The sequence below is a fragment of the Lissotriton helveticus genome, chromosome 8 (genome assembly GCF_964261635.1).
Source record: "Lissotriton helveticus chromosome 8, aLisHel1.1, whole genome shotgun sequence".
In the NCBI taxonomy this organism is placed as follows: domain Eukaryota; kingdom Metazoa; phylum Chordata; class Amphibia; order Caudata; family Salamandridae; genus Lissotriton; species Lissotriton helveticus.
The window spans coordinates 647,177,706-647,185,383 of record NC_136069.1 but is presented as its reverse complement, the minus strand read 5'-3'; positions in this window follow the sequence as shown (position 1 = coordinate 647,185,383).

Below are 7,678 nucleotides of genomic sequence, written 5' to 3'. Positions count from 1 at the left end.
TAAAGAATTAAGTGGTAGTAGCACCATAAGGTACAAAGCACCAGCTGTGGATATCTGATTACTCTACTCCGGGACAAAGTCACAAGTTCAGGCAGACCACGATGGAGCATGGGTCGGCTGCATGGACCCAGTTAGGCTCACTGAGCAAGAGTACCTTTATAAGTTGAGGATCCTGTTGATGAGAGATTGCGATCTGAAGTCTGGCATCAAGGATCTGTCTTGCAGTCAAGTCCATGCATCAATTTCAAGGAGCTGCGAGGCTGCAATGAGAGGACCTGCACCATCGTTGAGGCTGCCATCAACAAGAGATGTGCTATGCTAGGGCCTGTGTCGGGGAGGCATTGCACAGCAGTGTTTCCAATGCAGGCTGCAAGGTCAATACCAGGTCTTTTTTATTTTGCATGATAGGCAAAACCATATACATCAACAAGGTATATTTTCAATACAAATCCAGTGTTGTCACCAGGGGGGCAGAACAAAAAGAATACATGGCAAAACAAACCGCAAAATCTAACGTTCAATGTTAGCTCATTCCATGCCACACCGCGTTAAATCTCTGCATTGAATTTAGGCCTCTAACTTTAGCCAAAGCCTTCTCCCTCTCAAAGACCTCAATAACAATAGCCCCCCATTCTGCTACCCTACAGGGTTGTGGAGAGATCCAAGCCCTAGAAATAGCTAATATAGCAGAAACAATAATTACAGACAATAATGCGTGGCTTGCCTGATTAGCATCCTCCTTATCCCCCAATACAATCTCCATATTAGTAAAAATCAGATCTAATCTAAGGCGATTTTTACAGACTAATATAGCCTCCTGCCAAAAAGCCCTTAGCTGTAAACAAGTAACAAACATATGGAGAATATCAACCCCATATTCTCCACACTTAGGACAGTTTGTACTATGCCTTGAATAGTGAATTCTTGATTGACCCCACCTAGCTACCTTCTTGGGAGTATAATACAGCATACACACCATTTTAAACTGTTGTAGTCTCACGGTGATAGACCAAACAACTTCTTTTAGCATACAAAATGCCTCATCCACTTTTTTAAGAGTTATTTCAGTGTCAAGGATTAAACTCAATTTGAAAGCTTGCTGCAGACAAGGATAAGGTCTATCCTGACAAAGGAGCTTATATGCCGCATATATTGTCTTCTTACGAGGTGCCGCATGTAAAAACTTCAATTAATCTGAGTCTCTATTGATTTAAGACACTGTGAATTCCCCCAAAAATCTCTAAATTGTAAATATTTATAATAATGTTGCTGTAGTATCAAAAAAGTTTCCAGCAAATTTTGAAAGGTTCGAAAGCCATTACAATCATGACAATCTTCCAGCTTATCTGAACCCAATATAGCCCACTGCTTTGCAATCCCATTATGAAAAATGTCTGTGGGAAGTGGATTATCCCACAGAGGAAATTTATGAAAGTATATTGGTAAAAAGTACCTAGCAGTAATTTGTCACTAAATAGAGACTAGGCCCCTGACGGTCTTGAAGCGTACCCTCTTAAAATAGTTTGGATCATGTATCCGGTAGAGGAACCTACAGATGTACTGGCCTAGTAAATGGTTATGATTGAAACCTTGATCCTTGTTAGAGAAAAGGCTATGCAACCATAGATCCAGGGGAATAACGTCCTAGTTTGCTTGAAAATGAATGATCTCTCTCTTGAGTGTATGTATAAAAAAACTATGATATTACTTTTTTTTTGCAGTTTTATATAACACAAACTTGAACCAAAAGTATTGAAGCACTTTACACGAGCACCAGTTACAATACGCTGTAAATGTTCATTTTTTAGGCATGGGGAGAATAAATGATTTGTCCAGAATCATGGGCTGTTGAGCCGTTGCAGAGACTCATCCTGGATCCTGAGTTTCAAATTCATAAATACATTAAGGAAATGTGATTATTGATCCTAATATTTTTGTGGTACACCGAGAAGTCAATGAAGTGTATTGCTATCTGCATATATTATAATTATGGATGCACCTAAAAGACCCAGAAAGCAATCAAAATAATGCTCCATGAAGATAAAAAAGATGACAGATGGTACCCTCAAAATATACTCCTTTCAATATTTACTTTTATTTAAAGCTCTTTTTTCATCCTTCTTTCTTATTGAGCTACTTCATTTAATGCATAGTGGACTGGGACTGGCTGGGCGAATCCCTTTGTTTCTAATGTGGACCACACAAAGTTTATTTTTATAAATTTGAATGTTTTCTGTGTTGAGGAGGCTATAGGAAAGTAAATCAGGGTCTTTTTTCAAATCAGTCTTACTCTGAAAGAAGCCTTCTAAGGGTCCCCACTAGGGTTGTTAATTTGCTCAAGGTCCCTAAGTAAAGTCACCGGAACTGATTGCTTTTTGTGCTTTAATCCATTGGGTATTTAGCCTGCTCTCTTTAACGCATCCGAACCTTGGTAAGTGCTACTTAGATATCGAGGAAATCATTTTTCAATCATTGTGAAGGTAGCTGTTAGTTATGGAAACCGTTGACTTTGTGGCGACGTTTTGAAAGCTGGTTCATGCCCTATTTTGTTCAAACCTTGGAGCATTTAGGAGTATGTTACGTTATGGTATTAAAATTTCTAGAGTGCACGAGTACCAAAATGGTGTCTTGGCGCCAGCATTCTTGAGTAAGCTAAGATCCCTATTTATTGAATAACCAAGTTTTGAGAGCCTTCCTGAAGGCTGTCATAGAGGAGAGTCCTAATGGAACTGGAAAGGCTATTCCAAAATTTCGTGACACTACCACGGTGACGCTTCTGCCACCCCAGTTAGTTTTACGAAACCTGGGGAGAAGCATCAGTTTTGCTCCTTCCAAGTGGCGGCATCTATTTGGTTTGCAGCAACCACCTCAAGAACTCAGGGTCGGTACCTTGAAGCGCTTAATAAGTAATGCATAACGCTTTAAAGATAATTTTTTAAATGTGCTTTCCTACTAATTGGACTTAGGGATCCCTAACAGAAGCCTTGCAGCAGTGGTCTGAATTATCTGAAGCTTGTGTAGCTGCTTCTCAGGCATACTAAGATAGAGACCATTGCAATAATCCAGCATGGAAAGAGCTAAAGATGTTACTAAGATTTTTCTGAAATCTGCTTGAATAAAAGGCAGACTTTTCTACATCACTTTGAGTAGATAGAAGCTGGATGAGAAAACGCCATTGACATGAACCTCGAAATTCAGTTTTGCATCGATGATGCCACCCAGATTTTTCGCTTTGTGAACAGGAGTGGGTACTACCACCTATTCATCCAGCTATCATATACGCGACCAGTTGGGGAAACATGTGCCAAAGAGGACTATCTCTGTTTTTCCTGAGTTCAGTTTAAGACAGTGTAAACTCATCCAGAAGCTGGCTGCCAACATAAAGTCCCTAAATCTATTGACTGGAGGCAGACTGTTTTTCTGAACAAACAAGACAATTTGAGTGTTGTGGGCTAAGGATGTTAGTGTCAAACCAAAAAATCTGATTAGTGCTGATAATTCTGATACATAGATGTTAAAAAGAGTAGGATTCATTGAGGAACCAAAGGAGGGAGACGCATAACTGCCCAGAGCAACCAATTGTGCTCTTCATGACAAGAAATAGGAGACCAGTGATAATGCCGTATTCTTAATGCCCAAAGTACTCAAACGATTGAGTAGAAGATTATGGTCGACCGAGCACGATAAAAGTTGCTGCACCCCGTACATCTAGAACTGCCCTAATTTCATCTGTGGCTTTGAATAGGGCCATTTCAGTGGTGTGGCCTGCCCTAAAGCCAAACTGGGTCTCATCTAAAAAAATATTTTCTTGAAGATAGTTTGATAGCTGATCATTCATGTATTTTCCCACCACTTTAGCCGGAAGTGGAAGACGCGAGATAGGTCTATAGTTTTTTGGTTCAGCTGGGTCAAGACTGGGTTTTTTCAAGGGAGGCAAAATAGATGCCCTCTTTCAAATGGAAGGGAAAATGCCTTCCTTAAACATAGAATTAAAGATAGTAGTTACATTTGATCCGAGAATTTCCAGATCCTGTTTGAATATTGTGGGGGGGAAAGGGCTGTAAGGAGAACACAATTAGCCCTGGTGGATTAGGGCTATTATCTGATCATTGGTTACTTGAATACATTCTGTGAATACTGAAGAGCAAGGGGATTGCAGTTCTGCTGAAGCTTGAGGCTTAGACCTGGGCCTATTCTCAAAAGTGTAGTAGATTTTCTCCACTTTGTTTTGAAAGTTCTGGTCTAGGAAGTTACAAAGAAAGTGAGAATGTTCTTTAACAGCTTTAGCAGAGAGTGCAGTCAATTTAGTAACCACTTGGAATAATTCCTTTTTGGAGGTCTTAGCCTCCTCGATTAGCTTAGAATGTTGGGAGCGCTTTTCCTTAATGAGGAGATTTTTATATTCAATACAATTATTTGCATAAAATAGGGATTTTGTAGCAAAAAGTTGTAAATTGGTATATACTGTGTCAACTTGTTAAACCTGAAAACCTTCGGGGATAGCTGGGACTACTGAGAGCACATCTGACTATGTTTTCTTGTTTCGTACTAATCCTCATTGTTGAACTGCGACTTATTTTGTCTTTATTTCAACTCCTAAAAGTCTCTAAAAGAAACTATCCTAGAGCCCTAGAAAATGAAGTTGATTGGGTGTAAGACTCAAGTGATAAATAAGTGGCTTATTTGAGAGTTTGTAAAGGGGGGGAACTGTGGCAGTGACCCTTAACTTGATTTGAACCTTGGACCTTGGACCGGGTGAAACTGACACTTCGCAAGCTCAGTATTTTGATGCAACATGTATATTAGTTTTTATTTTACAGTATGTCATACAGTTTATCCTGGGGACATAGCGAACTACTCAGAACAATGTAATATTATTTTGCTGGTTGGTTGTACCGGTTCTGCATTGTTAAAATGAAATTTAAAGGGTACTTGACAAGCAGTCATCTTGAAGCCCCAGCTGAAGCTCTTAAGTTGGTCTCTGAACCAGGTGACCCAGGAAGTGAATAATGTGTGCACTATTTAAAGGGGAAAACAACCTTCCATGTTCAATTCACCACAACATCTCTATCCTCTTCTCTTCCCTTTTTCACTATTTCACCCCTTCCCTCTCTAAGAGCATCTTCAAGGGAAACACCTAGGAATAGTCATTCCTGGTTGCTTACAGTCCACACACTGTACCTCGAGAATGCACTCTTGTGAACTGAAAAATGAGAAACGAGAAGGAGGACGTATGGGAAGCAAGCTGAAAAATGACACTATTTGTGGATGTATGTATCTGTGTATATCAACTGTTGTCGTGTTTATCTGTGTTTTATGGTTTAATTTAACTGAATACACTAGTATTGACTGACCTACTGCTCAATAGTTAAAAAAAATATATAAGGTATAATGCTAGGGTAGGCTATCCAAAGTAATCTAGTTCTTTAAAGCCTTGGGATGTCTATACACTGGGTGTCATGATTAAATTGATTCAAACATTTCTCCATAAATAGTATTTACTTAAACTTTTTAAATGAGTCTCATCATCACACGTTCTGCTTGGAGAGAGTCATATGCAGTCATACAGCACTTGTTTTAAATTCTAGTATAAATAGCTTCCTCTCACAATTTCAGATAGACAATTTAGTGGATAGATCAAAACACATTGGAAATTCATAATTCCTAAAAATATGAATTCTGTATATTTCATGTGGAAGACGCAACAGCTTTTTTTTTAAAATCAATAGGCCTTGTAAAATAATTATTGTACATTGCCTTGACTCCTTTTACAGGGTTTTGAATGGCATACAATGGCATACAATAGGCTCTAGCATAAGACAACTTGGGAAAGACGATATTTACATCTAAACTAATTCCTTATTTTGTTGTTCTCATACTGATGAAAATGTAATCTGTAAGATTGATTTCTCTTAGGCTTTCACTCAGACTGACCAATCAAAGTGGCCAAAACCACTAGGAGATCTTTAAAACATATTTGCATGCAAACAATTGTATCCAGTAAATGTTGCATCACTTTGTAGTACAATTCATGAAGGACTCATGTCTTGGTTGAAAGTCATGCTACTCTTTCATGTAATATACTCTGGTTCATATTCAAACCGAATAAATCTTTCACCCCTACTCTTTCATGCAGTAAGGGCTCTTTCTTATGATTGTGTATCCTGTATTCCCGAAACAGCTTTTAAGTGAGACTCTCACATGAAGTGCCATCTTGAGTGCTGGCTTGCTCGGTCCTGCTGTTTTTAGAGCAAGCTGTCTCTTTAAGGTTAGATGTTCTCATAGATTTTCCATCTCAAACATTTTTCCGTCAAGGTCAGTGCCTAAGTTTAACCCCCAGAAGACAGCAATGGCATATTTTGCCGCATTGTTTAACCCCTTCCACGCTCATGACGAGCTGGGCTCGTCATGAGGTAGCCTCCTCGCATGCTCATGATGAGCCCAGCTCGTCATGAATAATGGGAATCATCAAATCTCAGCACAGGAGGGGAATACCATCAGCATTGATGTGGTTAAAGCACTTTACATTGTTTTATACACTCCAGTTTCAAGCCCTATCTGTTTCGTTTTCTTGGTCATTGCATATGGCTTAAATGTCTTGTACTATTGTTTCTAAAAGAGGTTCATTGATTGTGGCCAGCATCAAAGCAGTTGAGTAGTTCACTTCATCTTTCAAGACTGGGGACTTCAATGTTGTGCTAGATGAAATGAGAGCAGAATTTGGTAAAAAATATACAAGAAGTACCTGGATGTATTAAACATTGTCTTTCTTTTAAAATGAGGAATTGTCTACCTCTTACAGGGGAAATGGTAATATTTCTGCAATTCATTTTTGTGTTTTAGTAGTAGAATGTGGGGTATTATTTACTTAACTTTCCCTTTGTTCAAATCTACCAGTTCAGTGTGAAATACATTTAATAGTGGATTTGATCACTGCATTGCTTACCCAGGGGGTAGTTGAAAGGTGGGTGTTTTTTTGTAGTGTTTCTGCAACACGATGTCTGAGGTACACATGTTTATTTTTCTTCTGACACTGACTAAAATCCTAAGCTTTTCTAGGTAGTTAGCAAATTATTAGGTTTTGCTTTTCATCCTTAGAAGAACCAAGAATAAAAATAAAAAGGATTTTACATATCCTAATTCAGTTCATCTAACCCCCCTGCTGGTTTTACAAACTGACAGTCACTATCCTTGAGCGGGAGAAGAAGAGCTGTATCTGTCATTTTAAACTAGGTCTGCTCTTTCACTGATTCTATGGAACTGCAGCTGAATATAGTCTTTTGTGACGATCAGCTTTGTGAGGAGATTATCAGCCAAGCCTTCTTCTACAGAAGTCACAGCTATTCCAGCTTCTGAAGCCATACAGTATAATTTTCTTATCGCTGTTGAGAGAGCTTGGTCCCACTTAAACATCCGTACTCAACCAGATGGTCTTTTTAGCTACATGAAATAGAAGAGGAAGGAAACAATCACATTAAACTTTCAATACAGTGTAACCAATATAGTCACACAATAATCCACTTGACAACTGGATCTGAGATTTGTAAAATGTAACTCTACCTTTAGAAACAGATTAATATAGATCAACCTCAGAATTATTGTGTCGAAATACAGGAGAAATAGAATGAGTCCAAATCTCCTAAATAGATTTCCCCTATATAACAAAAAGCATACAACT